General features: G+C 44.5%; 1 protein-coding gene across 1 annotated transcript in view; it reads right to left on the reverse strand.

Annotated features, from left to right (window-relative positions):
* CDH23 (cadherin related 23) overlaps positions 1 to 22,859 on the reverse strand; it is a 1,221,584-nt gene that overhangs the window by 253,288 nt on the left and 945,437 nt on the right. The window lies entirely within an intron of this gene.

Consider the following 22,859-nt stretch of genomic DNA (forward strand, 5'->3'; position numbering starts at 1 on the left):
AATATATCAGTAATGAATGCTTTCAATAGTTAGCAACCCAGATTTCCACATCTCTATGTAGACATTCTTGTAAGCCACATACTTTACTTCCAGACACAGGAAGTTTGTGTCAGATAGAAAGGGGAAACAGAGAGAGTTTTGGAGAAGAAACGTAGAGAATTTACTCTGAAGATACGGAATTTATTTTTATTTTTTTTTAACTTAAATTGTTGACCATGCCCCTAAACATTTGGCTACACTTCTCTACATACCAGGCCACAATACTTTTTGTGATGCCCTTTCTGGGTATAGCAAAGTTATTGCCGGTGATCACTCACCGGCAATAAGGGCAGGAATGCAGATATTGTGGGTCATACACTGAAATATCTCACGGAGTATGGCCATGAATCATGATATCTGCTGCTTTACAGACTGTCAGATAAAATGTCTGTTGGTTTGACATTCTTCCTGCTCATGTCTTTAAGAACGTTTATATACATGGTTTCCATTTCCCCTGCCCGACAAGTTACAACCCCTCAACTATGCTTTTTAGTACAGTTTTAAAGGCAATAAGACATCGTGTTTGTTATTGCTGTTGTATGTTTACTATGTGTTGACTCAACATTTTTTAAATGTTTATTTTACCTAATTTTATAATTGTAAGACTATCATAGATCCCAATTTGTATTTATACATACTGTATAGAGATTATTTTCATTTAGCATATGCAGATAACATTGTGAATGGCAGACTGTATTTTTCTGAGGATATTTTTTGTGTTGTGGTCTTTTGTTTGTAAATTTTTGATGTGCCTCTTAATGATTAAAATGGAGTAAACAAAGGATAGAGGACGTTTATAGGTATTATTTTTACTTGATTTTGAATATTTAATTTCTTTAAGAACTAAGTGAAAGTTATAACTAATATCCACTCGGCTTTAGAAGCAGGGTCTTTGCACCATTTGCCCATAAATTAAGTTGGATAAAATTTACAAGATATAACCATTATGTAGTTTATGCACTAAGGCAGAGTGCATAATGGGTGGGATCATTTAGTTGACACATGGAAGCCTGTTAGTGTGGTTGGGCAAATAAAGCACACACAGCCTAATAGTAGTCTTCATCCCACCAAATTCACAGGCATGTCCAAAAACCAGCACTTTTTTCTGGAGGTATTCAGTGATCCAAAGTACCGGCACCTTTTTATTGTATCATTTGAAATTTAAAGGTAATTCTGGAAACAGAGAAAAAATTGTGAAATCATTTCAGAAATAAAGTAAGCTTTTGTAGCCTTGTCCACAGTATGGAAACTACTATAAATCTTGTAACATTAGATGAGTAGCAGTACCTTCTTTGATAGAAAAAAAGCACTGCCTACAGCTATAGTATCTGGACCATAATGGTGCATACACATGGTACAACTTGAACAACCATAGATATCGTTGATAGATTTCCCTCCAACTTTCTGTAGTGCAAGGTAAACGATTTTGGTTGTACACACTGAATGATATCTATTGCTGCATACACACGTAAAGATTTTCTGTCCAACCATCCAACTAGTTGATTGGTTGGAATGAAAATCTGGTAACGTATGGGAGTAAATGATGATCAGCAATTTGCTCCTAAATGCCAGAAAACAGATGAAAATGGTCAGTCAGACAAGTTTGTTAAATGTTTGTTCTAAACAATTTGTTCAAACTACAGTTTTTGTCCATTTTCTGGCGTTTGGGAGCAAATTGCTAATTGTCATTTGCTTTCAGACCTAACCAGATTTTCATTCCAACCAATCAACTAGTTGGATGGTTGGACAGAAAATCTTTACGTTTGTATGCAGTTTAAGATAGATATTTCAGTGAAGCTATCTTTTTACAGGCAAATCTTTACAAAATCGTCCAAGTTGGCCTGCATGCATGAAAGACCACAGATTTCGTTATCGTTCATGCGCATCGTTGGTCGATCGTTCACTGCATACAAATGAACGATATGAATGATTTATTGTTGAACAATATAGTTATCGTTCATATCGTTCAGGAAAAGCATCCCGTGTGTATGCAGCTTAACATTTGTATCTCCACTAAACACCATGCTGGTTTTGAGGCCTCACACGTGATACCAAGCGTCACTTAAAAAGTTTCCTAAGAGGCCACTGTCTAAAGTGTGCCATTGATCGCTATTATAGATTGTTTACATTATTTAGGTAAATTACAATTTCATATTTCAAAGGTTTTTTTTTTTTTAAAGGATAGCAGAAATTAGGGCGCCCACCTCTCTGCAATACAATCGTGACCAGCAGCTGTCCTAGGGATCCTCCAATACCCTAATTCCAATGAAGGAATGAATGACAATATAGAAAAGCAGGATAGCGCATATAGGTCTAACTGGACCCAAAAGACACATTATATATCAAATATATAAAATTTTATTATGGACACATGTAATTGATATCACCATAAAATTTAACTTGTCAACAGTAATCATCAGTTTATAAACTTCAATTATCTAAACATTAAATGTTTAAGGTATACACATATGGAAATTGACTTGTAGCGGAGCACCAGCTGTATGCTCCAATCTCATATACAAATATAACTGGTCAGTCCATTCATGTGAAAAAACCTAATGGTATAAGAAAATATGTCCTTCTAGAGGATAATTATGTGTCCGTCTAGGTACAGTTTGTAACAATTGCTTTAGTGGGCCTCCGTGGTAACAATGTTAATAAATGTTTCCAATAATTACTGCACCTGCAGTCTTGTGCATCTGGGGTAGTTAGAAACAAATGCTAACATCAATAAGTTTCTTGCTACTTGAAAAAAAGGGTGAGAACTGAGGGCCTCATTCAGAGGCGGTCGGAGGATGCAAGCGGTCGCTCAGAAACTGAGTGGCCGCTTGCATCCTGACCGCCCGCCTCTGTTTCGGTCATTAGGCTGTGGGTTTACACCCACAGCTCTAATGACCACTAGGGTGATGGTCGCGATGGTCAGAGACCATCGCGACCATCGGGGCTTACGACGAGACCCTAGGGTAGGGTCTCACTTGTCGTAAGCCCCGGAGAGCTTCTGGCTCTGTCAGAGCCGGAAGCTCTCCACTGACATCACTAGTGATGTCAGTGGGGCCTCCCCCAAACGGTAGGCGTTCCCATGGGAACGCCTCCATTTGGGCTGCCGCCCCCCTGGCCCGCCTTCCAAACGGGGCGAGCTGTCAATCAACATTCGACAGCTCCCCCCTTTGGAAAGAGACCCGCTACGACCGGCGCTGTCGGTTGTAGCGGGTCTCACGCATGCGCACGAAGGAGCCGGCTCCCTCGTGCGCATGCGCGCTTGACAAGCATCGAGGCGGCCGTGCGATCGTAGACCGTACGGCTGCCTCTGAATGAAGGCCTGAGTCTTGTTAACCCTCCCGTTGCCCACCTAGGATAATGGGGCTGGGGATGGAGGTAGATATGTGGCTCACCTAATACTTCTTTCCATGTCCTTCTGGATACTTCGGTAATGCCGTGGGAGTCAGAGCAACTTCAGCCGTCAGTTGACGATCGTGGATGGATGTTGAGTCCCGTATTCGCACTTAATACAGTGCCGTGCGCTGGCTAAATATTGGCTGGTAGAACGGCAGGTGGTGAGTAACCTCAGCCATGATGGATCATATGAGCTCAACAGAGGCACTCAGAGTGAGTATTTCAACTACGGAGCTCCCACAGCCGCAGCAGGATACAGGTGCAGAGACCCGGCTAAAGTGGGCAGCACTGCAGTATCTCTCCAGAGAGAAAGGCAGGTCAGGGATGCAGGAATGCCGGCTTTAATCCAGGGACACCCTTAAAGCGTTTATCAGCAGAGAATTTCTTCAGAAGGATGTCTTACTAGCAGGAAGCTGTCATACTTAAAGGGGATGCCTGCCAATCACTTTCGTTCATTAGTTCAGACAACACCTGCAATCTATTTTATCCCTATTTAAGCAGCATTCCTTAACACATTTTAAGTGTAGCATTGAAACCATTACATTTATTTTAAACATATATAAACTCATACATTAAACGCTTGGAGTTTATATATTATATATTCACATATAACATTTATACACATTTCAATATAATTAATACTTGCACTTGTAATATATTTAAAATCAGTATTTGATGCAAAGGGTGGTATGTGTCTCAGATAGTACACCTCACGTCTACATGTTTTGCATCCAGTATAAAAATATTTTTTATCATTGTTGGAATTCCCTCAATTAAAAAATCTTTAAACTATTTTAACTAACAAAAAAGTTTTGGTGAAACCTAACAAACTTAAGAGGTAATTATAGGTGAATTACTATAATATACTAGAGTCTAATAGGTACATATCTCTATATATAGGTCTATAAGTAAATACAAATAAATAAATAATATATAATAAATAATAAAGGATCTAGATAACATCCTATTATAAACGACCCCTACAGAATGCGGGGGACCATACCCATGTGGTCTAACTGGGGCTGTTTGACCTAAGTACCTGTTAAGATGTTCTAAGATAGATGGAATCTAATATAGAGACTACTTGTTCTCACACGAAACACTGGACCTAGAATTTCTTTAACATACAGACTACCTGCCCAAGATGCTATATGTGAGAACAACTAGTCTCTATTTTAGATTCCATCTATCTTAGACCATTTTAACAGGTGCTTAGGTCAAACAGGACCAGTTAGACCACATGGGTATGGTCCCCCACATTCTGTAGGGGTAGTTTATAATAGGATGTTATCTAGATCCTTTATTATTTATTATATATTATTTATTTTTTGTATTTATTTATTTATAGATCTATATATAGAGATATGTACCTATTAGACTCTAGTTTATTATAGTCATTCACCTAAAATTACCTTTTAAGTTTGTTAGGTTTCATTTTAAATATGTTTTTAATTGAGGGAATTCTTACAATGATAAATAATATTTTTATACTGAGTGCAAAACACGGGGATGTGAGGTGTATTATCTAAGACACATACCACGCTTTGCATCAAATACTGATTTTAAATATAATACAAGTGCAAGTATTAATTATATTGAAATGTGTACATATGTTATATGTGAATATATCAATATATAGAAACTCCAATGATATGCTCACTGAGATCGACATATATAATTTATATCTGTTTAATATATGAATTTATATATGTTTAAAATAAATGTAACGGTTTCAATGCTACACATAAAATGTATTAAGGAATGCTGCTTAAACAGGGACAAAGATTGCAGGTGCTGTCTGAACTAATGAACGAAAGTGATTGGCAGGCATCCCCTTTAAGCATGACAATATAGCCTGCAGTGTGGTCATGGTAGGAACCTTGCACAAGTTTGGCATTAAATTAAAATCAGTGCTTGCTGCAAGTATAAGACCACAGTCTCTGCTAAAAATAGAGAAACACCCAAAAAGGCGTTTTTTATTGAGATAACTTGAGATATTTATGATACAGATGTATCTAGAATAGACGAGAGTCCCACAATACAATGTATCTATTGATGTGGCATTAGTAGCAACTAGGGGTGAGCGGGTTCGGATTTCTGAAATCCGAACCCCCCCGAGCCCCCCCGATCCGAGTCCGATCCGAGTCAGGCTCGACTTTTCCCGCCTGACTCGGATCTGAAATCGAGGCAAAACGTCATCATCTTGCCTTCCGAGTCTCGCGGGTTTTGGATCCTATATAAGGTACCCGCGTCGGCGCCATTTTCTCACTCGGCTGTGGACAGTGAAGAGGGAGGGTGGGAGTTAGGGCTGTGTAGTGTAGTGTAGTGTAGTGCTGCTGTTGTCCACTACTTCAAAGTCCATAGGGGCTGGCTGTGTTGTGCTGTGCTGCTGTTGTTAATAGGGGCTGTGTCCACTACTTCAAAGTCCATAGGGGCTGGCTGGACTGTGTTGTGCAGTCAGTTCTCCATAGGGGCTGTGTCCACTCCAAAGTCCTGTGCAGTGTCCCAGTCCTAAAGGGGTGCTGTAGTGTTGTCCAGGGGGTGCTCTGTCCATCAGGGGTGCTCCCCCCAAGTGCTAAAAAAATAATATATTTTCTGTGTTTGTGAATTGTGTGCGCAGTAGCCGCACGTGCATCAACAAAGTAGTGCCAAGCGTGCGCCTGTGTCATAAGTAAAGGTCCGGCTGGCTTGACCGTTAAAGGGTGCTGTAACCCCCAAAGTACACTCCAGTCCAAACCAAAAAAAATAATATTTTCTGTGTTTGTGAATTGTGTGCGCAGTAGCCGCACGTGCATCAACAAAGTAGTGCCAAGCGTGCGCCTGTGTCATAAGTAAAGGTCCGGCTGGCTTGACCGTTAAAGGGTGCTGTAACCCCCAAAGTACACTCCAGTCCAAACCAAAAAAATATATATTTTCTGTGTTTGTGAATTGTGTGCGCAGTAGCCGCACGTGCATCAACAAAGTAGTGCCAAGCGTGCGCCTGTGTCATAAGTAAAGGGCCGGCTGGCTTGACCGTTAAAGGGTGCTGTAACCCCCAAAGTACACTCCAGTCCAAACCAAAAAAATATATATTTTCTGTGTTTGTGAATTGTGTGCGCAGTAGCCGCACATGCATCAACAAAGTAGTGCCAAGCGTGTGCCTGTGTCATAAGTAAAGGGCCGGCTGGCTTGACCGTTAAAGGGTGCTGTAACCCCCAAAGTACACTCCAGTCCAAACCAAAAAAATATATATTTTCTGTGTTTGTGAATTGTGTGCGCATTAGCCGCACGTGCATCAACAAAGTAGTGCCAAGCGTGCGCCTGTGTCATAAGTAAAGGGCCGGCTGGCTTGACCGTTAAAGGGTGCTGTAACCCCCAAAGTACACTCCAGTCCAAACCAAAAAAAAAATTATTTTCTGTGTTTGTGAATTGTGTGCGCAGTAGCCGCACGTGCATCAACAAAGTAGTGCCAAGCGTGCGCCTGTGTCATAAGTAAAGGGTGCTGTAACCCCCAAAGTACACTCCAGTCCAAACCAAAAAAAAATATATTTTCTGTGTTTGTGAATTGTGTGCGCAGTAGCCGCACGTGCATCAACAAAGTAGTGCCAAGCGTGCGCCTGTGTCATAAGTAAAGGGCCGGCTGGCTTGACCGTTAAAGGGTGCTGTAACCCCCAAAGTACACTCCAGTCCAAACCAAAAAAATATATATTTTCTGTGTTTGTGAATTGTGTGCGCAGTAGCCGCACGTGCATCAACAAAGTAGTGCCAAGCGTGCGCCTGTGTCATAAGTAAAGGGCCGGCTGGCTTGACCGTTAAAGGGTGCTGTAACCCCGAAAGTACACTCCAGTCCAAACCAAAAAAAAAATTATTTCCTGTGTTTGTGAATTGTGAGCGCAGTAGCCGCACGTGCATCAACAAAGGAGCAGCGCCAAGCGTGCGCCTGTGTCCCATAAGTAAAGAGCCGGCTGGCTCATTTCCTAAAGGCTGGTGTAACCCACAAAGTGCACTACTCTCCAGCAACAATAAAGAAATATTTTCTGTGTTTAGCCGCACGTTTATATCAAATCGATATAACATAAATGGAGGACCAAACTTTCTCCGATAAAAATAAAATAGAGAAAGATCAAGAACCACTTTCTCCTAGTGCTGAAGCTGCTGCCACTAGTCATGACATAGACGATAACATGCCATCAACGTCGTCTGCCAAGGCCGATGCCCAATGTCATAGTAGAGGGCACATACAATCCCAAATGACAAAGTTCAGGAAAATGACCTTGAAAAAAACATTTAAACAGCTGAAGAGAAACGTAAACTTGCCAATATGCCATTTACGACACGGAGTGGCAAGGAACGGCTAAGGTCGATCCCTAGTATGTTCATGACTAGTGGTTCAGCTTCACATGACGATGGAAGCCCTCCTCCCACTAAAAAAATCAAAAGAGTTAAGCTGGCAAAAGCACAGCGAAGAACTGTGCTTTCTAAGAAGATATCACAAATCCCCAAGGAAAGTCCAAGTGTGGTGGTGGTTGCGATGCCTGACCTTCCCAGCACTGGACGGGAAGAGGTGGCTCTTTCCACCATTTGCACGCCCCCTGCAAGTGCTGAAATGAGCACCCACAGTCCACTTGCTGATATGCAAATTGAAGATGTCACTGTTGAAGTACAACAGGATGAGGATACTGGTGTAGCTGGCGCTGAGGAGGAAGTTGGCGAGGAGGATTCTGATGGTGATGTGGTTTGCTTAAATCAGGCTCCGGGGGAGACAGTTGTTGTCCGTGGGATGAAAAAGCCCATCACGGTCATGCCTGGGCAGAAGACCAAACATTCCACCTCTTTGGTCTGGCAATATTTCTATCCAAATCCGGACAACAACTGTCTTGCCATATGTACCTTATGTAAAGGTGGAATAAGTAGGGGTAGGGACGTTAACCACCTAGGAACATCCTCCCTTATACGGCACCTGCAGCGCGTTCATACTAAGTTACTGTCAAGTTCAGAAACTTTGGCTAAGACCGTAAGCAGTCCAGGGACACCTAAATCCCGTTGTCCTGTTGTATCCAAGCGCCTGCAAACCACACCGTCAACTCCCTCCTCGTCAATTTCCTCCTTAGTCAGGATCGGAAGTAGTCCTGCAGGCCATGTCACTGGCATGACTGACTCTCCTATCCCGGATTCCTCCGGAGGATCCTGCATTGCTACGCCTCCTGCTGCCGCTGCTGCTGTTGCTGCTGCTGGGAGTCGTTCATCATCCCAGAGAGGAAGTAGGAACACCACTACTTTTACTAAACAATTGACCCTCCAACAGTCCTTAGCGAGGAGGATGAAGTACGACAGCAGTCATCCTGAAGCAAAACGTATAACTGAGGCCTTGACTGCTATGTTGGTGTTAGACGTGCGTCCGGTATCCGCCATTAGTGCAGTGGGATTTAGACAATTGCTGGAGGTAGTGTGTCCCCGGATCCAAAACCCGTCTAGATTCCACTTCACTAGGCAGGCGATACCGAGACTGTACAGAAACATCAGAAAAAGTGTCCTCAGTGTCCTGAAAAATGCCGTTGTACCCAATGTCCACTTAACCACGGACATGTGGACAAGTGGAACAGGGCAGACTAAGGACTATATGACTGTGACAGCCCACTGGGTAGATGTATCACCTTACGCAGCAACAGCAGCAGCATCACCAGTCGCAGCATCTCAGAAACGCCAGCTCGTTCCAAGGCAGGCTACGCTGTGTATCACCGGTTTCAGTAAGAGGCACACCACCGACAACCTCGAAACTGAGGGAAATCATCGCCCAGTGGCTTACCCCACTTAGACTCTCCTGGGGATTTGTGATATCTGACAACGCCACCAATATTGTGCGGGCATTACATCTGGGCAAATTCCAGCACGTCCCATGTTTTGCTCACAAATAAACTTGGTGGTGCAGAATTTTCTGAAAAGCGACAGGGGCGTGCAGGAGACGCTTTGGGTGGCCCGAAAAATTTCAGGCCACTTTCGCCATTCAGCGACTGCGTGCCGAAGACTGGAGCACCAGCAAACACTCTTGAACCTGCCCCGCCATCACCTGAAGCAAGAGGTTGTGACGCGGTGGAACTCAACCCTCTATATGCTTCAGAGGATGGAGGAGCAGCAAAAGGCCATTCAAGCCTATACATCCACCTATGACATAGGCAAAGGAGGGGGTATGCACCTGACTCAAGCGCAGTGGAGAATGATTTCCGTGTTGTGCAAGGTTCTCCAGCCCTTCGAACTTGCCACACGTGAAGTCAGTTCAGACACTGCCAGCTTGAGTCAGGTCATTCCCCTCATCAGGCTTTTGCAGAAGCAGCTGGAGAAAGTGAAGGAGGAGCTAAGACGGAGCGATGCCGCTCGGCATGTGGGACTTGTGGATGAAGCCCTTCATTCGCTTTGCCAGGATTCCAGGGTGGTCAATCTGTTGAAATCAGACCACTACATTTTGGCCAACGTGCTCGATCCTAGGTTTAAAGCCTATGTGGTGTCTCTCTTTCCGGCCGACACAAGCCTGCAGAGGTGCAAAGACCTGCTGGTGAACACACTGTCAGCTGAAGCGGAACGTGACACGTCAACAGCTCCTTCTTCATTTTCTCCCGCAACTGGGGCTGCCAGGAAAAAGCTTAGGTATCCTAAGCAACCCGCTGGCAGTGATGCAGGGCAGGCAGGACCAAGTTTGGACATCTGGTCCGGACTGAAGGACCTGGCAACAATTTCTGACATGTCTACTGTCACTGCATATGATACGGTCACCATTGACAGAATGGTGGAGGATTACATCGGTGACAGCATCCAAGTAGGCATGTCAGACAGTCCATACCTGTACTGGCAGGAAAAAGAGGCAATTTGGAGGCCCCTGTACAAACTGGCTCTATTTTACCTGAGTTGCCCCCCCTCCAGTGTGTACTCCGAAAGAGTGTTTAGTGCAGCCGGGAACCTTGTCAGCGAAAGGCGTAGGAGGTTGCTTCCACAGAATGTGGAGAAGATGATGTTCATCAAAATGAATTATCAGCTCTTCCAGGGAGACCAGCCTCCAGAATGTATAGAGGGACCTGTGGTGGTGGATTCAAGTGGGGACGAGTTAATACTTTGTGAGGATGAGGATGTACACACTGAAGAAGGTGAGGAATCGGTGGATGAGGAGGATGAGGATGACATCTTGCCTCCGTAGAGCCAGTTTGTGCAGGGACACATTAATTGCCAGCTTGTTTTGTGGGGGCCCAAACGAACCAATCATTTCAGCCACAGTTGTGTGGCAGACCCTGGCGCTGAAATGATTGGTTTGTTAAAGTGTGCATGTCCTGTTTATACAACATAAGGGTGGGTGGGAGGGCCCAAGGACAATTCCATCTTGCACCTCTTTTTTTTCTTTGCACTATGTACAGTTTGGGGCCTAGTTTTTCAAACTGCCATCCTGTCTGCCACTGCAGTATCATGCCTAGATGGGTCATGTGTTTGTGCCGCCCACTCGTGTCGCTTAGCATAGTCATCCAGCTACATCGGTGCAACCTTTTGGACATAAAAACACTATTGTGAGGTGTTCAGAATAGACTGGAAATGAGTGGAAATTAAGGTTATTGAGGTTAATAATAGCATAGGGGCAGAAAAACCTACAAATTCTGTGATTTTAGCTGTTTTTATGCTTTTTAAAAAAAAAATACAGATCCAAAACACAAAACCCAGAACCCAAAACACGGAAGGGTGGTTTTGGCAAAACCAATCCAGATCCAAAACACGAAGAAAGATCCAGATCCAAAACACAAAACACGAAAAGTGGCCGGTGCACACCCCTAGTAGCAACACTTCCACTGTCAATTAGTAACACAAGTGTGTGTTAGCAGAAAGTTCTGCTGAAAACAATTCTCACTACTAGCGTCCCAGTGAAAGAGTGGTGACCGCAATGATGTGAATGCTTAGTTTGTAGGCAGTAGATAGAATAAACCTGTATAGTGTATCCATGCTGTTTGCCCATCCTGGCTCTGCTTGTATCTGGCTTTCTGGTGCCGCTGCCAGAGGAATTACAGGTTGCCGTAAGCGAAGTCAGGGGTGAGCTGTATGCGATCAGATGGTCAGAGACTCACCAGAGGGATGCCAGTAGTGAGAATGTTCAATGTAATGGTGATATCAATCACGTTTCCATAATAAAATTTTATATATTTGATATATAGTGTGTCTCTGCGATCCTATATGCGCTATCCTGCATTTCTATATATTTTTTTTAAATTACACTAAGGCTTACAAAAAAAACAAACACAAATTCACACGTTTTGATTTTTAGCTTAATAGTTATGTGGTTTGGCAAACTAGTGATATTATATTGTTTTTTCATTTGAACATGTTCCAGGAAAAAGTTTATGGTAATCATTATGTGACTCATCTGCTCTTTTTCATTTTTAACTTATTAGTTCATGTTCTTAAAATATATTACATTCTTGTTAACTCAAGCAAAACCTACGTTTTTTTAGATGCCATCCAATGTTATTTTGTACAATATAAATATATATACATGACTAAAGAGATCTTCAAACAAGCAGGGACATGTAGTCAGGAGAGGCAGAGCTCCCCTGTTATACTCCTGAGATTTGATATAAAAATGATCAGAATAATAAAAAGAAGATATTTATAACTTATAAACATCTTATTTGTTTATTGTAGTCATTTTTATAGTTAACACTCACCAGCTTTGTGGAGCTCCCTGGGACTGCAGGGAGATGAGATATGAGGCAGTAACAGCTCAGCCTCACTTCTGTACAGTCAGACACTGCTTGCAGAGCTGTGTCCGAAGCCACAACACAGGCAGTAAGCTGCACAGAAAGAGAGCAAATAGAGGCATGCCTCTGAGTATGGGGGGCGTGCCTTGAGCACTGATGGACACCTTGGATGTGTCATGTGACCAGAAGTTCCCCTGCAGTGCTTAGAGATCAGAGCTGAGTCAGCAGCAAGGGCAGATACAGTGATGCAGGTAGGAGAATTACAGTGAGTAGGGGGTGAGACAGGCTCCCAGCACTCAGACCCATCTCCATGTGTGCCTCTCCAGCCATTGACCTCACCGCATATCACTGCAAAGAAGTAACAACAGAATTACACCGGAATCGGTATGTAATGCCGGCTATCGGGATGCCTCCTGTCACAACACCGACAGTGGCATCCCAATGGTTGGAATCCCAAGTATACTTACCCCAACCTCCCCACCCCGCTCCCTAACCCTCCCCGTTGGTTCCTGAACCTAAGTTACCCTCTTTTGTGCCTAAACCTAACCCTCCCCCTCTTAGTGTCTAAACCTAACACCCTCAGTGGTACCTGACCCTAACCCTCCCCCCTAGGGGTGTCTAACCCTAACCTCCCCTAAAAAAAAACTAATTTTAACCCTGCTAATTGCTCCAAACCAAACCCCCCCTCACCCTCCGCGGCTAACAGGACTTACCTCGTTCGGGCACGCATCCTCCTGGATTCCGGCATCGGGATTAAGATAGGCGTTGGTATTTCAATGTTTCAGCATCGGGATAGAGACCGGCGGTCTCTTGAGTACATCTCAATACACCCAGTGGTAAAATATGCAGCACTGCTTAGCGGTAACAAAAACAAAGCTTTACCCAAGTCACTGCTCAAACAGAACTTGTTAGGTGCTTTGATTATGTAAAACGAGTGTGCTCCTGTTGTTTTTTTGTTTGTTTTGAGAGACAAGTATCCATTGACTATATTGCCATTGGTTTTCATTGTTCTGTTGCTATCTGGGTGAAGATATTATTAAGCACACATTGAAATATTCATAGACAATAGTGTCTCAATGACTCACTAAAAGAATAAATGACAATACAAGAGATAAACTGAAGTTTCAATATAATCTTAAATGTTAACAGCCTGTAAATCATAACTCCCAACCATCCCTAATTCAGTGGGAAAGTCCCACTTTTCGGCCACTGTCCCATCCACGGGCCAGAGTGTCCCGCAGGTGAGGGGGATGACATTCTGTAACCGCTGCTTCATCTGCACTGTTCCAGGAGAGGCTTGGGGCTGCCCAGCAGATTGCAGAGCGCTGGGCAGACCCCCAGCGTGAAGAGAACGGGGTGTGATGTGAAGACATGCCACCTAAATGTGCGTGATAGGGGCATTGCCTTGCACATTATGAGGTCACGCCTGAATGTCCTGTTCCTGTCCTTCCCAGGGTTGGTAATTATGTGTAAGACTTCCCTTTTAATCTGAACCCAAACCATACTTACTCCTGAGGGGCATGATGATGCAGGTCATGTTATCCATGGCTTCACCCCATGCTGCAGAGTGGCGTGAATTGTGTCATCAGGTCCAGCATTCCACTGCACAATGAAGCGCAGCATGCTCTCCCAAAATGCAGTCTGATTATGCAAATTGCATTTTCATGGCCTTGCCCACCTTACAAGAAAGAGAAGTGAATTCATGAGGGTGGTGGGTAGAGGGGCTGCCTACTCCCCTGTAAATTCAAGAGGACTCCTCAAAACTAGTAAGTCATACAGACCTACCCAGGAGGGCAAGCATGATACAGACTCAATACAATAGTGTTACATTGGACAATACTATATAAAACATCACCTTTTTCATAGAAATGCCCCAAATAAAAGCACAAGAAAAATTGAATGATGTGGGTCCTAAGCCATGGTAATATCATCCAGCCATTGTATTACGCCATACTTACCTACTCTCCCACATTGTCCGGGAGACTCACACATTTCTGGTGGCTCTCCCGGATGCCAGGAATAGTAGGCAAGTATCCTGGAGGCTCCCTGTGGCCACATGCTGCCTGCCCACTCTCCGAGCAAAGTGGCGCTCCGGGATGCTTAATGATGCGATTCACGCTGAAGTATCAGCAAACACAGCTGCTAACTAAATTTACCCCTTAGTAGTCCAAGACATTTGAAGAAAGATAATCCTAAATCATGCCATGAAATTAATTTCAAAATAAAAGTCTGTCAAATGAATGCAAATATTAAAGCAAATACACAAATTTAAATGGGTTTTTCTCGTGGCTGCATTATACTGTTCAATATATGTTTAGCTTTTATTTCATCTCCTATGCCAGGGGTTCCCAACAACGGTTCTCAAGGCACACTAACAGTCCAGGATTTAAGTATAACCATACTTAAGCACAGGTGACTCAGTTATTTTTATTTAACCATCTGTGCTCAACCATGGATATCACTAAAACCAGGACTGTTAGTGTGCCTTGAGGACCGAGGTTGGGAATCACTGTCCTATACTTTGCATATGATTATTTATGTAAGTAGTGACTCAGAACTGAGACAATGGTATAAGAAGTATAATGGGTTCATGTGCTACAATGGACAGGAAATAGGCTGAACACAAAGTTTGCAAATTTGTGAAATACACGCCCCATGCATCTACTGAGTAACAGGCAGAACATATAAAATGCAGGATGAGGTGGTTATAGAGGCTGCAGAACATGAAACTAGCTGGTTAGTCTGCAGACTCTGGTTTATAAGAATAATCAGTCACGTACTCATAATGGAGTATTCTGTGATTTTGGTTTGTGTGTATTTTCCAAATTGTGAACCTCTAGACTCAAACACAGGCAGAGCTCTTTTGCTAAGAAAATCCTGTACACCAATGAAGCAATGTGATATACTGTATGTATGAGACCTCATAAGTCACCTGTAGTGCCAGAAGGTTCTAATGCAGTTAGTACTTACTTTAACTGTGCAGAGAAGATTAGACAAGAGATGTAAAACCTTGATACTATTGTATATACGAGTCCTCAATTTTTATGTAATTGGCAAGTAATAGTCACTAGTTGCTAGGTAAATTAGCTTTCTAGTTAGATTTAATTGGCTTCTTCTAGCCTATAGGGTTGTTAGGGGCGGTTATGTTGGTGGCTATATATAAGATTCATTTGATTCTGGGTCTGCCTCTTTTCAGTTTGGAAGTCCTTAGCTAAGTTTATTCTGTGTCATAGAAGCCGCAGGATTCCAGGGCAGTCTGTCTCGGACACCGATTGCAGTGGCAAACGCAGGATTTCTAAAGGGGGGTTTCCAAATGCTTGATTTTAGAAAGAGTGTGGCCAGTCCATGAACGAGCTTTAATTAATATGCGTCATACAAAGTATATTGTGTGTCATAATTACAGCATGTACAGGACCAGCGATCACAATAAGACATTAAATGTGGCAGTAGGACCATCCTGCCTGAGCTGAATGTTTTTATTTCAGATGTGGGCACCATTCCAGAGCATGGGAGCAAGTCCGGGAGTCTGGGGGAGCAGCAGAAGAACCTAGCACTGCCCTGGACATATATGCAGAGCCATAACTAGACTTATTGGTGCCCTGTGCCAGAAAAAGCATTGGCGCCCCCTCATTTTTCAAAGGGACATAATGCACCCAAAATAGGGCCATGGCCTCATGGGGAAGGGCCAGGGAAGAGATAGGAGAGGCCAGGAGATGCTGGAGATGAGATAAGAGGAAGCTACAAACAAGAATGATAATAAACAGAAATGTGACAGGCCCAAACAGCGCCCCCTGACCTGTGGTGCCCTGTGCGATGGCACCGGCCGCACTACCCTAGCTACGGCCCTGAATATATGTACAGATTGATCTCGTTATGAAGTGGATAGTGTATTAATAATTAACCCTATTAATGTTCTGTAGCTGTGCACAGGGCCGCCATCAGGGGGGGACTGCCGGTACTCGAGTCCCGAGCCCAAACACTGGCAGAAAGGGAGGGGGCCCGGTGCTGCTCCTGCAACTGCTGCATAGTCCCCCGCAGTGCCCGCACTACCCCCTTGAGTGAAAAGGGAGTGGGGCGCTGCTACCAACCTGAGAAACCCCTTCCTTCACGATTCCCCTACTTCCCCCTTCAGTAGGCTTGAAATGGGGGCGGAGCCAGTGTCAAACCCCGCCCCCCAAACACCCGCGAATCGCGTCGTTCCTTAGGGGCGGGCCTAATAATGCAAGATGCCCGCCACCCATTAGCAACCAGGTGCTGTGCAGAAGTGTAAGTAATAAGTATTTTTGTGTTTGTCTGTGTTAGTGTGTATATATATGTATGTACTGTATACGTCTATGTGTTAGTGTGTATATATGTGTATGTACTGTATATGTCTGTGTTAGTGTGTATATATATGTATGTACTGTATATGTCTGTTAGTGTGTATATATGTGTATGTACAGTATATGTCTGTGTTAGTGTGTATATATTAGGGGTGAGCGGGTTCGGATTTCTGAAATCCGAACCCCCCCGAGCCCCCCCGATCCGAGTCCGATCCGAGTCAGGCTCGACTTTTCCCGCCTGACTCGGATCTGAAATCGAGGCAAAACGTCATCATCCCGCCTTCCGAGTCTCGCGGGTTTTGGATCCTATATAAGGTACCCGCGTCGGCGCCATTTTCTCACTCGGCTGTGGACAGTGAAGAGGGAGGGTGGGAGTTAGGGCTGTGTAGTGTAGTGTAGTGTAGTGCTGCTGTTGTCCACTACTTCAAAGTCCATAGGGGCTGGCTGTGTTGTGCTGTGCTGCTGTTGTTAATAGGGGCTGTGTCCACTACTTCAAAGTCCATAGGGGCTGGCTGGACTGTGTTGTGCAGTCAGTTCTCCATAGGGGCTGTGTCCACTCCAAAGTCCTGTGCAGTGTCCCAGTCCTAAAGGAGTGCTGTAGTGTTGTCCAGGGGGTGCTCTGTCCATCAGGGGTGCTCCCCCCAAGTGCTAAAAAAATAATATATTTTCTGTGTTTGTGATTTGTGTGCGCAGTAGCCGCACGTGCATCAACAAAGTAGTGCCAAGCGTGCGCCTGTGTCATAAGTAAAGGGCCGGCTGGCTTGACCGTTAAAGGGTGCTGTAACCCCTGAAAGTACACTCCAGTCCAAACCAAAAAAAAAAATATTTTCTGTGTTTATGAATTGTGTGCGCAGTAGCCGCACGTGCATCAACAAAGTAGTGCCAAGCGTGCGCCTGTGTCATAAGTAAAGGGCCGGCTGGCTTGACCGTTAAGGGTGCTGTAACCCCCGAAAGTACACTCCAGTCCAAACCAAAAAAAAAATTATTTTCTGTGTTTGTGAATTGTGTGCGCAGTAGCCGCACGTGCATCAACAAAGTAGTGCCAAGCGTGCGCCTGTGTCATAAGTAAAGGGCCGGCTGGCTTGACCGTTAAAGGGTGCTGTAACCCCCGAAAGTACACTCCAGTCCAAACCAAAAAAATTATTTTCTGTGTTTGTGAATTGTGTGCGCAGTAGCCGCACGTGCATCAACAAAGTAGTGCCAAGCGTGCGCCTGTGTCATAAGTAAAGGGCCGGCTGGCTTGACCGTTAAGGGTGCTGTAACCCCCGAAAGTACACTCCAGTCCAAACCAAAAAAAAAATTATTTTCTGTGTTTGTGAATTGTGTGCGCAGAAGCCGCACGTGCATCAACAAAGTAGTGCCAAGCGTGCGCCTGTGTCATAAGTAAAGGGCCGGCTGGCTTGACCGTTAAGGGTGCTGTAACCCCCGAAAGTACACTCCAGTCCAAACCAAAAAAAAAATTATTTTCTGTGTTTGTGAATTGTGTGCGCAGTAGCCGCACGTGCATCAACAAAGTAGTGCCAAGCGTGCGCCTGTGTCATAAGTAAAGGGCCGGCTGGCTTGACCGTTAAAGGGTGCTGTAACCCCCGAAAGTACACTCCAGTCCAAACCAAAAAAAAATAATTTTCTGTGTTTGTGAATTGTGTGCGCAGTAGCCGCACATGCATCAACAAAGTAGTGCCAAGCGTGCGCCTGTGTCATAAGTAAAGGGCCGGCTGGCTTGACCGTTAAAGGGTGCTGTAACCCACAAAGTACACTCCAGTCCAAACCAAAAAAAAAATTATTTTCTGTGTTTAGCCGCACGTATATATCAAATCGATATAACATAAATGGAGGACCAAACTTTCTCCGATAAAAATAAAATAGAGAAAGATCAAGAACCACTTCCTCCTAGTGCTGAAGCTGCTGCCACTAGTCATGACATAGACGATAACATGCCATCAACGTCGTCTGCCAAGGCCGATGCCCAATGTCATAGTAGAGGGCACATACAATCCCAAATGGCAAAGTTCAGGAAAATGACCTTGAAAAAGACATTTAAATCAGCTGAAGAGAAACGTAAACTTGCCAATATGCCATTTACGACACGGAGTGGCAAGGAACGGCTAAGGTCGATCCCTAGTATGTTCATGACTAGTGGTTCAGCTTCACATGACGATGGAAGCACTCCTCCCACTAAAAAAATCAAAAGAGTTAAGCTGGCAAAAGCACAGCGAAGAACTGTGCTTTCTAAGAAGATATCACAAATCCCCAAGGAGAGTCCAAGTGTGGTGGTGGTTGCGATGCCTGACCTTCCCAGCACTGGACGGGAAGAGGTGGCTCTTTCCACCATTTGCACGCCCCCTGCAAGTGCTGAAAGGAGCACCCACAGTCCACTTGCTGATATGCAAATTGAAGATGTCACTGTTGAAGTACAACAGGATGAGGATACTGGTGTAGCTGGCGCTGAGGAGGAAGTTGGCGAGGAGGATTCTGATGGTGATGTGGTTTGTTTAAATCAGGCTCTGGGGGAGACAGTTGTTGTCCGTGGGATGAAAAAGCCCATCACGGTCATGCCTGGGCAGAAGACCAAACATTCCACCTCTTTGGTCTGGCAATATTTCTATCCAAATCCGGACAACAACTGTCTTGCCATATGTACCATATGTAAAGGTGAAATAAGTAGGGGTAGGGACGTCAACCACCTAGGAACATCCTCCCTTATACGGCACCTGCAGCGCGTTCATAAAAAGTTACTGTCAAGTTCAGAAACTTTGGCTCAGACCGTAAGCAGTCCAGGGACACCTAAATCCCGTTGTCCTGTTGTATCCAAGCGCCTGCAAACCACACCGTCAACTCCCTCCTCGTCAATTTCCTCCTTAGTCAGGATCGGAAGTAGTCCTGCAGGCCATATCACTGGCATGACTGACTCTCCTATCCGGGATTCCTCTGGAGGATCCTGCATTGCTACGCCTACTGCTGCCGCTGCTGCTGTTGCTGCTGCTGGGAGTCGTTCATCATCCCAGAGAGGAAGTAGGAACACCACTACTTTTACTAAACAATTGACCCTCCAACAGTCCTTAGCAAGGAGGATGAAGTACGACAGCAGTCATCCTGAAGCAAAACGTATAACTGAGGCCTTGACTGCTATGTTGGTGTTAGACGTGCGTCCGGTATCCGCCATTAGTGCAGTGGGATTTAGACAATTGATGGAGGTAGTGTGTCCCCGGTTCCAAATCCCGTCTAGATTCCACTTCACTAGGCAGGCGATACCGAGACTGTACAGAAACGTCAGAAAAAGTGTCCTCAGTGTCCTGAAAAATGCCGTTGTACACAATGTCCACTTAACCACGGACATGTGGACAAGTGGAACAGGGCAGACTAAGGACTATATGACTGTGACAGCCCACTGGGTAGATGTATCACCTTACGCAGCAACAGCAGCAGCGTCACCAGTAGCAGCATCTCAGAAACGCCAGCTCGTTACAAGGCAGGCTACGCTGTGTATCACCGGTTTCAGTAAGAGGCACACCGCCGACAACCTCTTAGAGAAACTGAGGGAAATCATCGCCCAGTGGCTTACCCCACTTAGACTCTCCTGGGGATTTGTGATATCTGACAACGCCACCAATATTGTGCGGGCATTACATCTGGGCAAATTCCAGCACGTCCCATGTTTTGCTCACACAATAAACTTGGTGGTGCAGAATTTTCTGAAAAGCGACAGGGGCGTGCAGGAGACGCTTTGGGTGGCCCGAAAAATTTCTGGCCACTTTCGCCATTCAGCGACTGCGTGCCGAAGACTGGAGCGCCAGCAAACACTCTTGAACCTGCCCCGCCATCACCTGAAGCAAGAGGTTGTGACGCGGTGGAACTCAACCCTCTATATGCTTCAGAGGATGGAGGAGCAGCAAAAGGCCATACAAGCCTATACATCCACCTATGACATAGGCAAAGGAGGGGGTATGCACCTGACTCAAGCGCAGTGGAGAATGATTTCCGTGTTGTGCAAGGTTCTTCAGCCCTTCGAACTTGCCACACGTGAAGTCAGTTCAGACACTGCCAGCTTGAGTCAGGTCATTCCCCTCATCAGGCTTTTGCAGAAGCAGCTGGAGAAAGTGAAGGAGGAGCTAAGACGGAGCGATTCCGCTCGGCATGTGGGACTTGTGGATGAAGCCCTTCATTCGCTTTGCCAGGATTCCAGGGTGGTCAATCTGTTGAAATCAGACCACTACATTTTGGCCACCGTGCTCGATCCTAGGTTTAAAGCCTATGTGGTGTCTCTCTTTCCGGCCGACACAAGCCTGCAGAGGTGCAAAGACCTGCTGGTGAACACACTGTCAGCTGAAGCGGAACGTGACATGTCAATGGCTCCTTCTTCATTTTCTCCCGCAACTGGGGCTGCCAGGAAAAAACTTAGGTATCCTAAGCAACCCGCTGGCGGTGATGCAGGGCAGGCAGGACCAAGTTTGGACATCTGGTCCGGACTGAAGGACCTGGCAACAATTTCTGACATGTCTACTGTCACTGCATATGATACTGTCACCATTGACAGAATGGTGGAGGATTACATCGGTGACAGCATCCAAGTAGGCATGTCAGACAGTCCATACCTGTACTGGCAGGAAAAAGAGGCAATTTGGAGGCCCCTGTACAAACTGGCTCTATTTTACCTGAGTTGCCCCCCCTCCAGTGTGTACTCCGAAAGAGTGTTTAGTGCAGCCGGGAACCTTGTCAGCGAAAGGCGTAGGAGGTTGCTTCCACAGAATGTGGAGAAGATGATGTTCATCAAAATGAATTATCAGCTCTTCCAGGGAGACCAGCCTCCAGAAGGTACAGAGGGACCTGTGGTGGTGGATTCAAGTGGGGACGAGTTAATACTTTGTGAGGATGAGGATGTACACACTGAAGAGGGTGAGGAATCGGTGGATGAGGAGGATGAGGATGACACCTTGCCTCCGTAGAGCCAGTTTGTGCAGGGACACATTAATTGCCAGCTTGTATTGTGGGGGCCCAAACGAACCAATCATTTCAGCCACAGTTGTGTGGCAGACCCTGGCGCTGAAATGATTGATTTGTTAAAGTGTGCATGTCCTGTTTATACAACATAAGGGTGGGTGGGAGGGCCCAAGGACAATTCCATCTTGCACCTCTTTTTTTCTTTGCATTATGTACAGTTTGGGGCCTAGTTTTTCTAACTGCCATCCTGTCTGCCACTGCAGTGTCACTCCTAGATGGGTCACGTGTTTGTGCCGCCCACTCGTGTCGCTTAGCATAGTCATCCAGCTACCTCGGTGCAACCTTTTGGACATAAAAACACTATTGTGAGGTGTGAGGTGTTCAGAATAGACTGGAAATGAGTGGAAATTAAGGTTATTGAGGTTAATAATAGCATAGGAGCAGAAAAACCTACAAATTCTGTGATTTTAGCTGTTTTTATGCTTTTTTTCAAAAAAATACAGATCCAAAACACAAAACCCAGAACTCAAAACACGGAAGGGTGGTTTTGGCAAAACCAATCCAGATCCAAAACACGAAGAAAGATCCAGAACCAAAACCAAAACACGAAAAGTGGCCGGTGCACACCCCTAGTATATATGTGTATGTACTGTATATGTCTGTGTTAGTGTGTATATATGGGTATGTACTGTATATGTCTATGTGTTAGTGTGTATATATGTGTATGTACTGTATATGTCTGTGATAGTGTGTATATATGGGTATGTACTGTATATGTCTGTGTTAGTGTGTATATATGGGTATGTACTGTATATGTCTATGTGTTAGTGTGTATATATGTGTATGTACTGTATATGTCTGTGATAGTGTGTATATATGGGTATGTACTGTATATGTCTGTGTTAGTGTGTATGTACAGTATATGTCTGTGTTAGAGTGTATGTACTGTATATGTCTATGTGTTAGTGTGTAAATATGTGTATGTACTGTATATGCCTGTTAGTGTGTATATATGGGTATGTACTGTATATGTCTATGTTTGTGTGTATGTACTGTATATGTACAGTATATGTCTGTGTTAGTGTGTATATATGTGTATGTACTGTATATGTCTGTGTTAGTGTGTATATATGTGTATGTACTGTATATGTCTGTGTTAGTGTGTATATATGGGTATGTACTGTATATGTCTATGTGTTAGTGTGTATATATGTGTATGTACTGTATATGTCTGTGATAGTGTGTATATATGGGTATGTACTGTATATGTCTGTGTTAGTGTGTATGTACAGTATATGTCTGTGTTAGTGTGTATGTACTGTATATGTCTATGTGTTAGTGTATAAATATGTGTATGTACTGTATATGCCTGTTAGTGTGTATATATGGGTATGTACTGTATATGTCTATGTTTGTGTGTATGTACTGTATATGTACTGTATATGTCTGTGTTAGTGTGTAT

The sequence above is a fragment of the Taudactylus pleione genome, unplaced genomic scaffold (assembly GCF_031769625.1).
Source record: "Taudactylus pleione unplaced genomic scaffold, aTauple2 ptg000121l, whole genome shotgun sequence".
In the NCBI taxonomy this organism is placed as follows: domain Eukaryota; kingdom Metazoa; phylum Chordata; class Amphibia; order Anura; family Myobatrachidae; genus Taudactylus; species Taudactylus pleione.